Source organism: Hyla sarda, chromosome 5 (assembly GCF_029499605.1).
Source record: "Hyla sarda isolate aHylSar1 chromosome 5, aHylSar1.hap1, whole genome shotgun sequence".
Taxonomy (NCBI): Eukaryota; Metazoa; Chordata; class Amphibia; order Anura; family Hylidae; genus Hyla; species Hyla sarda.
Genome location: NC_079193.1, coordinates 35890433 through 35907022, shown reverse-complemented (window position 1 = coordinate 35907022; position 16590 = coordinate 35890433). Strand labels below are relative to the sequence as shown.

At 44.1% G+C, this 16590-nt stretch overlaps 2 long non-coding RNA genes across 2 annotated transcripts in view; one reads left to right on the top strand and one right to left on the bottom strand.

Moving 5' to 3' along the window:
- Nucleotides 1-16590, top strand: part of LOC130273063 (uncharacterized) — a 224993-nt gene that overhangs the window by 179792 nt on the left and 28611 nt on the right. The gene's annotated exons all lie outside the window — the stretch shown is intronic.
- Nucleotides 9969-16590, bottom strand: part of LOC130273062 (uncharacterized) — a 35342-nt gene continuing 28720 nt past the window's right edge. The window contains exon 3 of the long non-coding RNA XR_008843858.1: nt 9969-10242. This is a non-coding gene — a long non-coding RNA (uncharacterized LOC130273062). The remainder of the gene's footprint in view (nt 10243-16590) is intronic.

The following is a 16590-nucleotide window of genomic DNA, read 5'->3' as shown; positions in this document are numbered from 1 at the left end:
CCACCGACACATACTACGGGGAGAAGAGGAGAGGAACAAAAGGAAAGCAAAATAAATATTAACTGGGAGAAAGCGGAGCAAACAGCTGGGATAATATTTATTTTAGGGGAATACAGCAAATATTGCCATTAACTAACTCAAAGAAACAAGTAAACGTCTGAATACAAACACAGAATTAGCCAGAGTAAAGAAAATATCGCATTCGGGTCCACGAATATTAATCGTAAAAGTAAATGTTTCTTGCTAAATTGCGGCCCGGCTTTGTCATGTTAATAGCGGAAAGGTTATTTGAAGTAAATGAAAGTACGTTTAACTTCATAGAAAACTCTGATTAAAACTAATTGGGATTTTATTTGAATATTTTATCTTTTATGTTCATTTAAAATTTCGATTTATTTATTCAATTATTATTTCCTATTGCTTATTTAATACTAATATACTCTGGTTCTACAGGGGCTGTAATTGCTTAGTCTCTGCTGTTTATAGAGGGATTTATATTGGAATTGCTTTTTCACTGACCACAGAAATACATTTTTTTGTATATATATATATATATATATATATATATATATATTTTAGAAGCGGGTCAAACTGTATCAGCCAATATACACTTGCCATTCAAAAACAACAAAAAATATATATATATGTGATTTTTCCCTTAAATAGCTGCACTCATCTCTAAGAGAAATGGACTACGTAACCCTGACCTGTTTTACATTTAGGACAAATTTTTGATTGATCAGGAGAACTACAACTTCCAGCTAGCCCTACCTAACATCTATTGCCTTTTTAGTGTACACAACAATAATTCAAACTTTATTATTAAATTTGTAAAGTATACTTTTCATCCCTTTATTCAACCAACATGAACACTATTGTATTTCTTACTATTCAGTCAGGAATTAATTTTTCTGTAGTACATATAGTCTAGGAAGTGAGGGTGGGTCTAGCACTCTGCTAGCACTGTGCTCACTCCTGTCCTATCAGTCTGCAGCATTAAAAAAGAAGGGGGTTAAAGAGCAGTCTGTAGTGACTGGATATAGGGATCCAACACAGCACAGCAGACTCAGGGAGGAAGTAAATACATGGTGAGTAATGGCGGGCTCAGTGGTTGCCTTGGACACGCCCCTTCCTGAGCAGTGGATGTCAGAATGAGTGAGAAGCATGTGTGTGTTACTGCCAGACCAGCTTCTTCTAATGCATAAGTAAGGCATACTTTCATAATATGTGAATTTTCTTACTCAAAATTACTTACAGATAGATTCCAATGCTGTAATAATTTCCTTTCAATCCAGAATGGGCTGACAAGCAGGAAGTTTAACACTTTGGGAAGGATAACTATTTTTTTATCAGACTACATTTAGCTGCTTTTGAGAATGCTTTAGCCAATACCTTTACATTAGCTTTTACTTTGGCCAGAAGCAGAAGTATGTTTAGTGACATCGAACCTCATGTACTATGATTACATTTTTCTCCCTTATTCACAGTGAAGTTTTATTCACTTTTCCATTATATGCATGAATGGTTCCATATGTCTGTAAACTTTGGCATGGTGGCAATGCGCCAAACTTCGCCAAAGTGTAAAATAAAAAAGTGAAAAATCACAGTCTGAAAAGACGACCGGAAAACAGGATAAAAAATAACTGAATGGGATAATAAAAAAAAAAAAAACGAAAACCCCACCCACGTTTCGGACAATTTGAAATATTTGATGGACCCAAACATTTAACCCTTAAGGATTCAGGGTTTTTCAGTTTTTGCAAGTTTTTCCTCATCACCTTCTAAAAATTATAATGCTTTCAATTTCCCACCTCCAGACCCATATGAGGGCTTATTTTTTGCGCCACCAATTGTACTTTATAATGACATCAATCATTTCACCACAAAATTTACAGCAAAACCATAAAAAAAAATATTTGTGGGGCAAAATTGGGAAAAAAAATGCCCTTTTGTAGCTTTTGGGGGCTTCCAATTCTATGTAGTGCACTTTTCGGTAAAAATGATACCATATCTTTATTCTGTAGGTCCATAATGTTACAAGGATACCTAATTTATATAGGTTTTATTTTATTTTACTACAATATTTAAATTTTTTTTTAACTACATGTACCAAAATTTGTATGTGTAAAATTGTCACCTTCTGACCCCTATAACTTTTTTTGGTACCTTGTTTGGGACTTTTTGATCACTTTTTATAATTGTTTTTGGGTATACAAAGTGACCAAAAATATGCAACTTTGGACTTTGGAATTTTTTTTATGTGTACGCCATTGACTGTGTGGTTTAATTAAAATTATATTTTTATAGTTCGGACAATTACGGATGCGGCGATACCACATACAGTATGTTCATTTTTATTTACATTTTTTTTTTTTATGGGAAAAGGGGGTGATTCAAACTTTTATTAGGAAAGGGGTTAAATCACATTAATTAACCATTTTTTTACACTTCTTTTTTTGCAATGTTATAGCCTCCATAGGGGACTATAACATGCAGTACCTTGATTGCAGATAGCATTGATCAGTACCTTGATTGCCATAGCATAGCATTGATCAGTGTTATTGGTGCTCTGCTGCTCAAGCTTGGATCTCAGGCATGGAGCTGCAGAGCAATGATCGGACAGGGGGAAGCAAGGTAAGAAGCCTCCAGCTGTCCTCTCAGCTGTTCGGGATGCCGCGATTTTGCCGCTGTGATTGCAACAGCCCACTAAGCTAACTGGCAACAGTTTTCACCCGTTTAAGATGCCACATTCAACTTTGATCCCGGCATCTAAAGGGTTAATAACGTACATCAGCTCGATCAGCAATGTCCGGTATTAGCCGCGGGTCCTGGTTTCTGATAGCAACCGGGACTTGCATCATTAAGGGGTTAAAGTCTTACTGTCATTATAAATAGTTACATAGCTGATAAGGTTAAAAAAAAAAAGAGTTCATCAAGTTCCACCTATATCCTTACATGTACAGTGTGGCCGTCTGTGCCTCACAAGATAAGGCCAAAATCTGCTGTGTCCTTAAGGGGTTAAGGGTACTATTTGGCTACTTTCTATGAAAGTGTTGTTTCTTAAAAAAATTAAGAAAAAGGGTACATTATAAATTGACTCATGGTTCTGTATTATAGATTTGCTTTTACACAATGTAACAAGGCAGCTGTTTACATCTGTTGCATGCTTCCTGTGGTACGTACAGACCTGTTATGAATCTCTAATATTGCTGTTGTATCAAGGTTCTGTGTGGTATTTCCTTGCCTGTCTATTGTCTGTATTCCTGACCTCCCCCGTTGTCTGTAACCTGTCAGTTCTCCTGCCTGCTGATTCTGTGCCTTGTAGTCCTCCTGGTTTGACCCTAGCTTGTCCTGTTTTTGCATTTGGTTTTGATTGTGTACTTAGCTGCCTTCCTGTTTTTTTCTCTTAAGCTTGCCTCTGGATTCTGTCTGAATTCCCTTTGAATTCTGTCTTTGTCTCTGACCTGTCTGTGTGTTGCCTACCTGGTCTGTCTAACTTCCTTGAGGCCCCAGCATTTAGTAGGTGTAGGGAACGTCGCCCAGTTGTGGACTGTTGCTCAGCATGAATCATACAAGCAGGTAGGGACAATGGGTTGGGACAAGATTCAGGACTGCTCCTTACCTATTGCAAGAATAAGCTGCTTACAGCAGAGCCTGGAGCAGTTTACTCCTCTCATTCAGCTGAGCGTGCATGTGTGTGGAGGGAGGGGGGGGGGTAGTGAGAGAAAAGTGTCAGCTGAACATTTTACTGAGTCCCACTGTCGCTTATTAAACTGAATTTCCTAGTTTAACTCAATGACCCTACACCTTCAGTTTTTTTTCTGTGCACATTACTGTGTTTTCATCTATTCAGCATTGCTGACCTGGGGCGTAAAGATAGAAAACAGGAGCAGATGATGACTAAAAACAATTTAAATCCTAAGGTCATGGAATGCACTCAACCGAAAGAAAAGCACTGCCAGACACCTAGCAGCTGCTTATCCCCTTATCTCCTATGGCAATAACCATGTCTGCCCATCCAATGGCTTTCTATGCAGTGTCAGCAGAATAAAGCTGTAACCTTTAGTGCGACATCTTAGTAAAAGCTGTATTATTGCCTCTTCTGCTATAAATAGAGCCTTTAGCTCAGTTCAATATATAGATGATGCTCACCCCTACTGTGAGAATGAGTTCCTCTCTGCAGTACATCTGTGAAGTTGGCGGGACAGCATGGATGGTGTTTTGCTGTACATTTTATGGTAAAATGAAAGGTGTCATTGCAAAGTGCGATTGGTTGGGCGAAACATAGGTCTGTGGATAGAAAAATAAAAGAGTCATGTCTCTTAAAGGGCGCAGAGAACAAAACAAAAAAACGAAAATGAAAATTGACGGTCTAGATAAGGCCAAAATCTTGAGCATAACATGACCAGCATAACAAATATGCTGGGGTCAAGGACTAAGGTCTGAAATGCATTGTTTTTTATTTTAATGTGTCAGTACAATATTTTGCACTATATTTTTTTTATTATTAATATTATTATTATTATTCATGTATTTATTTTTTTAATATAGTGCCCTGGGACCATAGGACAAGGCTTAAAATTTAAAACACAAACACAGGTACAGTGAATGTAATACAGGGGGGCTGCAGACTGATATAGAGGGAGAGAGGGCCCTAGCTTAAGGGATTACCATTTACAAGGGGAAGGAAGGAACAGTAGGTGGGAGAGGCAGCTGGATATCTATGAGAATTTAGGGAAGTAGCTAGGGCTCAAGTCCTGCAGGAACGCATGGGAATTGAGTTCCTGAAGGTTTTATCAAAACCTGTGCAGAGGAAAAATTGCCCAGTTGCCTATAGCAACCAATCAGCTTGCTTCTTTCATTTTGTAAAAGGCCTCTGAAAAATTAAAGAAGTGATCTGATTGGTTGCCATAGGCAACTTTACTAGAGATGAGCGAACTTTTGAAAAATGACACAGCCTGGAGTTTGCTGAAGCATGAGGAGACACTAGGGCTAGGGCTTCACGATAACTAAGATTAAAAGACGAATTTTGAAATTTAAAATGAAGATTTAGAGTAGCTAGTGCTACCATAAAAAATGTTTAGGCCCAGACCCAAGACCAGCAGCATCAGTAAACCATATATTGGCTGAATGACACAGCCTGGAGTTGGCTTAAGCATCAGGAGACCATATAGTGTCTGAATGGCACAGCCTGGAGTTGGCGGCAGCATGAGGAGACAATAGGGCTTCCCAATACCTAAGATTAAAAGACGAATTTGGATCAAGGACTGTACCACCTGCTCTTCCACAAAATTGTGCAGGGCTGGTACTGCCTTCTTTGCAAAGAAATTACAGCTTGGCACTCTCCATATGAAAAAATTCGCATACGCGAAAATCCGAATATGCGAAAATTTGCATATGCTAATTTTCGCATATGCGAAAATTCGCACGCCAGTCTAACACAGTAGTATTAGAGCCTTCTTTACACCACACAAGCTGGAAGCAGAGAGGGATGATCACTGTGATGTGTACTGTGAAAAAAAAAAAAGAATATTCGTAATTGCGAATATATAGTGCTATATTCGCGAATATCCGTGAATTCGCGAATATGCGATATTCGCGAATAAAATTCGCATTGCGAATATTTGCGAGCAACACTAATGTGAACTTCCTCCGGATGCTTGATGAAAAACTGCAACACCGCGAAGTAGCTGATTTTCCCACCAACAGTCCGCACTACTTGACTGCTACTGCCGCCGTCTCCAGGAAACCCTGTTCCACTACCTCCCAACAAGGTAGGCTGCCACGAATCAGGTGGTCTCCTCCGACCCTGAACCCTGGCAACAACGCATCCCACATCACTCTCATCATCACTACTTGCCTGCCTAGCGGAAGAAGCGGCAGATGTCTCCTCCACTTGTTGGCTGGGAAGTAGCTGCTGACTGTCTTCTATTAGATCGTCCTCAGTGAATAGTGGAGCTGAACCCACAGCATAAGATACTTCTCTAGAAGAGGGAACAGCATAGGACAGAGGCAATGGGAGGACAGGGACTGCTCCCGGGCCATGCCAACTGAGGGTTGTGTCTAAGGAACCCACCGACTGTTGACTGGGGGTATCAGATGTCACTTGTGATGAAGTGGATGACCGTGTTAACCAATCGATGACGGCAGATTGGTTGCTGGTCGAGACACAACCGCTAGCTGATACCGGGAGCTCAGGCCTCTCGCTGCAACTCCTGCTGCCACTCGCTTCTAGTCTGCTGCAACCTCTGGCTGATGAATTTAGGCCTCTGTCACTCCTCTGTGCACGTCCTGGCACTTCTCTGCATGACATACTTAGTGCGTATATGAGGGGAGTACAATACGCTTCACTACCCTTAAAACAGTATTTGTCTAGAACAGCAGCAGGTGTGTACTTTTACCTGGACTTTCATAGTATCTAGGCCTTTGACAGATTAAGAGGTACAAAATAGTACGCTACTACACTACTAAGTGGTATGTACTTATGAGGGCAGAAAAATGCACTACAGTACACTTAAAAAAGTATATGAGTACAACACCAGGCGGTGAGTACTTTTGCCTGGACTTTCTCAGTATCTAGGTCCCTGAAAGATTAACAGGTTTAAAATAGTACACTACTTAGAGGTAGGTATGTGGTATGCACTTATGAAGGAAGAAAAATGCGCTACAGTAGGCTTAATAAATATATTGGAGTAAAACACCAGCTGGCGATTACTTTAGGCTATCCTTTCACAGTATGTAGGCCCTTGACAGATTAACAGGTACAAAATAGTACACTACTTAGATGTAGGTATGTAGTATGCACTTATGAGGGCAGAAAATGTGGTACAGTACGCTTAAAAAATTATTTTAGTAAAACACCAGCTGGTGATTACTTTTGCCTGGACTTTCACAGTATCTAAGCCCTTGACAGATTAACAGGTTTAAAATAGTACACTACTTAGAGTTAGGTATGTGGCATGCACTTCTGAGGGCAGAAAATGCGCTACAGTATGCTTAATAAACGTACTGGAGTAAAATAGCAACTGGTGATTACTTTTGTCTATCCTTTCACAGTATGTAGGCCCTTGACAGATTAACAGGTACAAAATAGTACACTACTTAGATGTAGGTATGTGGTATGCACTAATGAGGGCAGAAAATGCGCTACAGTACACTTAATAAGCATAATGGAGTAAAACACCAGCCGGTGATTACTTTTGGCTGTCCTTTCACAGTATCTAGGCCCTTTACAGATTAACAGGTACAAAATAGTACACTACTTAGATATACGTATGTGGTATGCACTTATGAGGGCAGAATAATGCACTACAGTATGCTTACAAAAAAAAGTATTTTTGCACAACACCAGCAGAACACAACAGTGCTGCAGCACAAAAAAGCTGTGTACTAAACACAAAATTTCCCTCTGTCAAAGACTATTAGGAATGGACTGCTGTGTATTATACTGTCTACAGACTAGTATAACCGGTAGATGAGTTGTTGTGGAACAAAGACACAGAATTGCGCTGAAAAATTATTCTTGCCTCCTCTGCTAAGGTTTATGAAGTTGAGGCAGCTTGTTGAAATGTATAAGGCAACACACAGCTATCTGCCCCTCTCTATAATACAATGCTGAAGAAAGTGACTGGGAGGTCAATGGCTGCAGCTGCAGTAAAAATCCTTTTCAGTGAAAAAAACACTGCTCTATGTCCACCAGAACGCTGATGTGACTAAGAGGTGAAACGCTGCTGGAATTAGCTTTTCTGTGTAACACACACACACAGCGATGTCCATCCTATCTGTATGCAGTGTAATGAATGAAATGATGAGCCGTAAAATGGCTGCCGAATATATAGGGCTGTGACATCACAGGGGTGACTGGCTGCTGATTGGCTGCATCCTGCATGTGATTCAGGGTCATCCCGCCTACTTCCCTTCCCACCTTCCCAGTGTTCCTTTCCCCATGTACTGACATGTGGATCTGCCATTTTAGATGCCCTGGAGCCTGGGCCGCAGTAAATGGAGTTTAATGAATGATTTGCGTGATAGAATCGCGGCGATATTCATATTAGTTGCAAATCGAATATTTCATGAAATTCGTAACGAATTCGGGTTCGTCAGCTTCGATTCGCTCATCTCTAAACTTTACCTCTGGACAAGTTTTCATAAATCTCAGTCACTGTTCCTATTAGCAGGAGTCCTGCAGGACCGGCCCGTAAGTGGAAATCTTGGGTTCCCACACTTTTTTTTCCCAGGACTTGGCCCCTGCAAGTAGCTAAATAAAGTTGGGATTGAATCGTGAAGGTTCCGTATTCTAATTTAGCTTTGTGATCTTATGAAACTTTCATATTGTTGGATTATGCATCAATTCTTAGGAAAATATCTTCTGGAAGGACTGGAGGGAACTGCGTGGTGGAGGTGCAGGTGGGATAAGCTCTCTTGGAACCCAAGGCCGGGGTATCAGAGTGTATCTCATCATCCCTGGTCTTTGCAGTTGGATGGACAGTCACTAATTCAATTGCTCCCTTGTTTCTCCCCTTACCCAACAATCCATATAGTTCTTATTTAAGGTACACCCCTCCCATATCTCTCCACCCCAGCTTCTCTGCTGTGCTTCAGTCATTGCTACTACTTTTTTCTACAAATTGCACTACTTAAGGCAGTGTTTCCCTGCCAGGGTGCCTCCAGCTGTTGCAAAACTACAATTTCCAGCATGCCCGGACAGCTGAAGGCTGTCCGGGCATGCTGGAAGTTGTAGTTTTGCAACAGCTGGAGACACACTGGGAAACACAGTCTTAAAGGGGTACTCCAGTGGAAAACTATTTTTTTCAAATCAACTGGTGCCAGAAAGTTAAATAGATTTGTAAATTTCTTCTATTAAAAAAAATATTAATCCTTCCAGGACTTACCAGCTTCTCTATACTACAGAGGAAGTTGAGTTGTTTTACTAGTCTGAACACAGTGCTCTCTGCTGACACCTCTGTCCGTGTCAGGAACTGTCCAGAGCAGGAGAGGTTTGCTATGGGGATTTGCTCCTACTCTGGACAGTTCCTGACATGGACAGAGGTGGCAGCAAAGAGCACTGCTCAGACAGAAAAAGAACAACTCAACTTCCTCTGGAGCATGCAGCAGCTGATAAGTACTGGAAGGGTTAAGATTTTTTTAATAGAAGTAATTTACAAATCTGTTTAACTTTCTAGAGCCAATTGATATGACATTTTTTTTTCTACTGGAGTACCCTTTTAAGGTCTATGGTGCCCCTAGCAACCACTCAACTCTGCCTAGTGTGAATTCAGTAGAGAAAAACACAGACATGGTCGCACATCTATTTGCACGGTGATCCTGAGCTTCTGAGTGAGACATTCTAATCATAAAGGGCAAGTCCACTAGCCATGTCATGGCCACCTGTATATAGTGCGTCCCTAATGTCCCTAGCATAAAATGCTGCTGTGCTGGGTGGAAACTACCACATCAGCAATGCCAGTGCCCATAGAGGGAACAACCCAGTGGCAGGGTATCCCCAATGCTGCCTGACCTATCCCCAGGCTCTGGGCCCCACGGCCCCAGAGACACGGCCCCACTGCAGCAATGGCCGCCACGGAGCAAGGCTCCAGTGTAAACAAATGACAAAAATACATACTTGCCATGTGCTCCCAGTCAGAAGAATGAAAATAGGGCCCTTTCTACCTACTTCTCATCCTAGCCCTGCCCTTGGTAGCCATTGGGCAATTGCCCCCATTATCCTCATCAAAATTGAGCCCTGTACACAGGTAAATAAATCCCACAGATGCTGCAAGACATACATTCTACCATCCTCCAGTTCTTACAGTAATAAAAGGAAATACAGCACGTTATGTAAGCAAGAGTTGAAGTAATGCGACTTGCACAAATTTATAAATCAATTTTTGTTGTTCTGTTTGCACCCTTGACTGAGCCGAACATATAAAATTAAAAACGAACAAGATCAAATTTTATTTTACTTTTATTCCATTATTTTATTAGGCCAAGGCAGATTTGGCTGCAGACTATTGTTCTCCCTCTTGCGTTCAAAACGCGTTATGAAGTTCATAAACTAAACTGTAACGTAGTTCATGGATTCCTGCAGGACATATGTTCTCAGCGGTTCTTGTTTTTTCGGATGGCGAGGTCTGGATTTTAGAAATACAATTTCGCTGTAAGGCGTCTGTTACGCAGCGTAGCAGTCTGAGAACCCCGGCAATCATTTCCAATTTGTCGTTATCTGTTTGTTGCCGTATACAGCTATAAAGAAAATAAGTAACATTTTCTGGAAATAACAAGTGTTTTATGTGAGACTGCTACCTTCAAAGTATATAAATTCCCATAGTACCCCTTCAAAATATACTCTAGTGTTACAGTTCTGTATCATAGTAGCTGAGGGCGAAGAGGAAGCCTGAGTTTGAACATGAGTATGAAGATTTTAGGCACAGAGGGAGCAGAATTTGCCCCCTAGTCTATGGAGTCTGAGAGAGAAGCAAGAACAGAAATGGAACCCCATAGAAAATATTAAAATGGGCCTCCTAATATGGTGTCTGATTTTGCCCTCCAGGACATAAAGGTCTGGTGTTTATTTCCCAGTACTTTCCATGATCCATTGGTCTTTCCCCTCTTTCATTAATTTTCTAACAATGTGCTCAGACTAGGTTCACATTGCTGTTTGGCTCCACTAAAAGGAGCTCCGTCGGTATCAAAACGACACTTTTTTTTTCTTCTGATAAACTTTGGCAAACTACTTGATCCCCGACAGACCCATTTAAGTTAATGCGATCTACCAGAACCCGGTGGAATGCTTAGGGGAGCATCAGGTCACTTAAAGGGGAACTCTGGTGCAAAACAATTTCCTTTAAATCAACTGGTGCCAGAAAGTTAAACAGATTTGTAAATTACTTCTTTTTAAAAATCTTAATCTTTCCAGTACTTTTCAGCTGCTGGATGCTCTTTTCTTTTGATTTTCTTTTCTGACAGTGCTCTCTGATGACACCTCTGTTCATGTCAGGAATTGTTCAGAGCAGAATAGGTTTGCTATGGGGAAACAAAACAACGTAGTCTCAAGGTGATAACAGGTGCTCAACCCCAAGTGCAATTGTGCACACATACAATGGGGCAGAGGACCCGCACCTATGGACAAGAGTGGGGTTTCAATCCTGTGGTAAATATATACAATGATATTAGCTAATCCTCAAAACTGATGTAAAAATGAGACATTACCCAGTATATCCTTATATGAAGGACATACCTGAGCCCGCACACCACGCCAAGGTTTCTCATGTGATGCGGGACCTAACCACTAACCTTTTTTACCTGGCCAGATGCATAGAACCAGGAACCAGATATACAGCAGCCTAAGGTCCAACTTGCAGACTGCTCCCCAGTCACCTCCAGTGTGAACTCAGCACACATACAATGGGAGGGGGGAGACAGGTTACAAGCCCCACCCTTGCTGGTCTAGATATAACAGGCCTCACAGGTGAAACCCCCAACGCTACCCAATAAGATAAAAGAGTGCATTGGTATAAGCCTTAAAAGACACTTGCCGGGTTATATTTGCATGGACATGGCTATAGCAGGAAACTAAACCCCAAGTGCAATTGTGCACCTTCGCTGGGGTGGAGGTCGTGCACTTGTCAACCGTTGCTAAGGGGATTTGCTCCTGCTCTGGACAGTTCCTGAGACAGACCATGTGTCAGAAGAGAGCACTGTGGACAAGACAGAAAAGAAATTCAAAAAGAAAAAAAACTTCCTCTGGAGCATACAGCAGCTGATAAGTACTGAAAGGATTGAGATTTTTAAACAGAAGTAATTCACAAATCTGCTTAACTTTCTGACACCAGTTCTGACATTGTTTTTCACTTTACCCCTTTAAGGCTACAAACCTATTTAAAAAAAAACATGATTTTTTTTTGTACTGACCCCAGGTCCTCTTTAAGTAGACCTAAAATACTCGAATGACTGACAGTATACATTACAAGAATACATTTTTATGGGGAATCATTATTTATGCACATGCTTAACAATATAAAAGTCAGTAAGATCCATATGTGGTCTCCATGACAGCCCCTAATAGATATCCTTCAGTAGTTCAGCTGTATCTTTAAAGGGGCACTCCCCCCCTAGACATCTTATCCCCTACCCAAGGATAGAGGATAAGATGTCTGATCGCAGGGGACCCCCGCAATTTCTCCTGCAGCCCCCCGAGTCATCAGCTCTCCGGAGCTAAGTTTGTTCCATGGCTGATGACAGGGGCCGGTGGTTCGTGACATCATGGCTCTGCCCCTCTTGATGTCACGCCCCGCCCCCTTATGACTCGGGGGGGGCTGCAGGAGAGATCGTGGGGGTCCCCAGCAGTGGGGACCCCTGCGATCAGACATCTTATCCCCTCTCCTTGGATAGGGGATAAGATGTCTAAGGGCGGAGTATCCCTTTAAGCACTCACATCTCAGTATAGAAAAAAACATTTAAATACACGCTATATAGCCTCATGGTAGGTGTCTTTGAATTATACATTTACCCTGCAGCCCTCTAATTATGTATTCTACTAGATAAAGATGTCCGTCCCCCACTTCCATTATGAATTGGCTGTGACTATAGAAACTCGGTTCTTCATCTAGAAACCTATTTCTGCAAGACAAAATAACTGTTACGCCGAGCGCTCCGGGTCCCCGCTCCTCCCCGGAGCGCTCGCTTCACTCTCCCCGCGGCAGCGCTCCGGTCACGTCCTCTGACCCGGGGCGCTGCGATTCCGCTGCCAGCCGGGATGCGATTCGCGATGCGGGTAGCGCCCGCTCGCGATGCGCACCCCGGCTCCCCTACCTGACTCGCTCTCCGTCTGTTCTGTCCCGGCGCGCGCGGCCCCGCTCCCTAGGGCGCGCGCGCGCCGGGTCTCTGCGATTTAAAGGGCCACTGCGCCGCTGATTGGCGCAGTGGTTCCAATTAGTGTGTTCACCTGTGCACTTCCCTATATCACCTCACTTCCCCTGCACTCCCTTGCCGGATCTTGTTGCCTTAGTGCCAGTGAAAGCGTTCCTTGTGTGTTCCTTGCCTGTGTTTCCAGACCTTCTGCCGTTGCCCCTGACTACGATCCTTGCTGCCTGCCCCGACCTTCTGCTACGTCCGACCTTGCTTTTGCCTACTCCCTTGTACCGCGCCTATCTTCAGCAGTCAGAGAGGTGAGCCGTTGCTAGTGGATACGACCTGGTCACTACCGCCGCAGCAAGACCATCCCGCTTTGCGGCGGGCTCTGGTGAAAACCAGTAGTGGCTTAGAACCGGTCCACTAGCACGGTCCACGCCAATCCCTCTCTGGCACAGAGGATCCACTACCTGCCAGCCGGCATCGTGACAGTAGATCCGGCCATGGATCCCGCTGAAGTTCCTCTGCCAGTTGTCGCTGACCTCACCACGGTGGTCGCCCAGCAGTCACAACAGATAGCGCAACAAGGCCAACAGCTGTCTCAACTGACCGTTATGCTACAACAGTTACTACCACAGCTTCAGCAGTCATCTCCTCCGCCAGCTCCTGCACCTCCTCCGCAGCGAGTGGCCGCTCCTGGGATACGCTTATCCTTGCCGGATAAATTTGATGGGGACTCTAAGTTTTGCCGTGGCTTTCTTTCCCAATGTTCCCTGCATCTGGAGATGATGTCGGACCTGTTTCCCACTGAAAGGTCTAAGGTGGCTTTCGTAGTCAGCCTTCTGTCCGGAAAAGCCCTGTCATGGGCCACACCGCTCTGGGACCGCAATGACCCCGTCACTGCCTCTGTACACTCCTTCTTCTCGGAAATCCGAAGTGTCTTTGAGGAACCTGCCCGAGCCTCTTCTGCTGAGACTGCCCTGTTGAACCTGGTCCAGGGTAATTCTTCCGTTGGCGAGTATGCCGTACAATTCCGTACTCTTGCTTCAGAATTGTCCTGGAATAATGAGGCCCTCTGCGCGACCTTTAAAAAAGGCCTATCCAGCAACATTAAAGATGTTCTGGCCGCACGAGAAATCCCTGCTAACCTACATGAACTCATTCACCTTGCCACTCGCATTGACATGCGTTTTTCCGAAAGGCGTCAGGAACTCCGCCAAGATATGGACTCTGTTCGCACGAGGCGTTTCTCCTCCTCGGCTCCTCTCTCCTCTGGTCCCCTGCAATCTGTTCCTGTGCCTCCCGCCGTGGAGGCTATGCAGGTCGACCGGTCTCGCCTGACACCTCAAGAGAGGACACGACGCCGTATGGAGAACCTCTGCCTGTACTGTGCTAGTACCGAACACTTCCTGAGAGATTGTCCTATCCGTCCTCCCCGCCTGGAAAGACGTACGCTGACTCCGCACAAAAGTGAGACAGTCCTTGATGTCTACTCTGCTTCTCCACGTCTTACTGTGCCTGTGCGGATGTCTGCCTCTGCCTTCTCCTTCTCTACAGTGGCCTTCTTGGACTCTGGATCTGCAGGAAATTTTATTTTGGCCTCTCTCGTCAACAGGTTCAACATCCCGGTGACCAGTCTCGCCAGACCCCTCTACATCAATTGTGTAAATAATGAAAGATTGGACTGTACCATACGTTTCCGCACGGAGCCCCTTCTTATGAGCATCGGATCTCATCATGAGAGGATTGAACTTTTGGTCCTCCCCAATTGCACCTCGGAAATTCTCCTTGGACTTCCCTGGCTTCAACTTCATTCCCCTACCCTGGATTGGTCCACTGGGGAGATCAAGAGTTGGGGGTCCTCTTGTTCCAAGAACTGTCTAAAACCGGTTCCCAGTAACCCTTGCCGTAACTCTGTGGTTCCTCCAGTAACCGGTCTCCCTAAGGCCTATATGGACTTCGCGGATGTTTTCTGCAAAAAACAAGCTGAGACTCTACCTCCTCACAGGCCTTATGATTGCCCTATCGACCTCCTCCCGGGCACTACTCCACCCCGGGGCAGAATTTATCCTCTCTCTGCCCCAGAGACTCTTGCCATGTCCGAATACGTCCAGGAGAATCTAAAAAAGGGCTTTATCCGTAAATCCTCCTCTCCTGCCGGAGCCGGATTTTTCTTTGTGTCCAAAAAAGATGGCTCCTTACGTCCTTGCATTGACTACCGCGGTCTTAATAAAATCACGGTTAAGAACCACTACCCCTTACCCCTCATCTCTGAACTCTTTGATCGCCTCCAAGGTGCCCACATCTTCACTAAATTGGACTTAAGAGGCGCCTATAACCTCATTCGCATCAGAGAGGGGGACGAGTGGAAAACGGCATTTAACACCAGAGATGGACACTTTGAGTATCTGGTCATGCCCTTTGGACTGTGCAACGCCCCTGCCGTCTTCCAAGACTTTGTCAATGAAATTTTTCGTGATCTGTTATACTCCTGTGTTGTTGTATATCTGGACGATATCCTAATTTTTTCTGCCAATCTAGAAGAACACCGCCAGCATGTCCGTATGGTTCTTCAGAGACTTCGTGACAACCAACTCTATGCCAAAATTGAGAAATGTCTGTTTGAATGCCAATCTCTTCCTTTTCTAGGATATTTGGTCTCTGGCCAGGGACTACAGATGGATCCAGACAAACTCTCTGCCGTCTTAGATTGGCCACGCCCCTCCGGACTCCGTGCTATCCAACGCTTTTTGGGGTTCGCCAATTATTACAGGCAATTTATTCCACATTTTTCTACCATTGTGGCTCCTATCGTGGCTTTAACCAAAAAAAATGCTGATCCCAAGTCCTGGCCTCCTCAAGCAGAAGACGCCTTTAAACGACTCAAGTCTGCCTTTTCTTCGGCTCCCGTCCTCTCCAGACCTGACCCTTCCAAACCCTTCCTATTGGAGGTTGATGCCTCCTCAGTGGGAGCTGGAGCTGTTCTTCTACAAAAAAATTCTTCCGGGCATGCTGTCACTTGTGGTTTTTTCTCTAGGACCTTCTCTCCAGCGGAGAGGAACTACTCCATCGGGGATCGAGAGCTTCTAGCCATTAAATTAGCACTTGAGGAATGGAGGCATCTGCTGGAGGGATCAAGTTCTCCTGTTATTATCTACACCGACCACAAGAACCTCTCCTACCTCCAGTCTGCCCAACGGCTGAATCCTCGCCAGGCCCGGTGGTCTCTGTTCTTTGCCCGATTTAATTTTGAGATTCACTTTCGTCCTGCCGATAAGAACATTAGGGCCGATGCTCTCTCTCGTTCCTCGGATGCCTCAGAAGTTGAACTCTCTCCGCAACACATCATTCCACCTGACTGCCTGATCTCCACTTCTCCTGCCTCCATCAGGCAGACTCCTCCAGGAAAGACCTTTGTTTCTCCTCGCCAACGCCTCGGAATCCTCAAATGGGGTCACTCCTCCCATCTCGCAGGTCATGCGGGTATCAAGAAATCTGTGCAACTCATCTCCCGCTTCTATTGGTGGCCGACTCTGGAGACGGATGTTGTGGACTTTGTGCGAGCCTGCACTATCTGTGCCCGGGATAAGACTCCTCGCCAGAAGCCCGCTGGTTTTCTTCATCCTCTGCCTGTCCCCGAACAGCCTTGGTCTCTGATTGGTATGGATTTTATTACTGATTTACCCCCTTCCCGTGGCAACACTGTTATTTGGGTGGTCGTTGATCGATTCTCCAAAATGG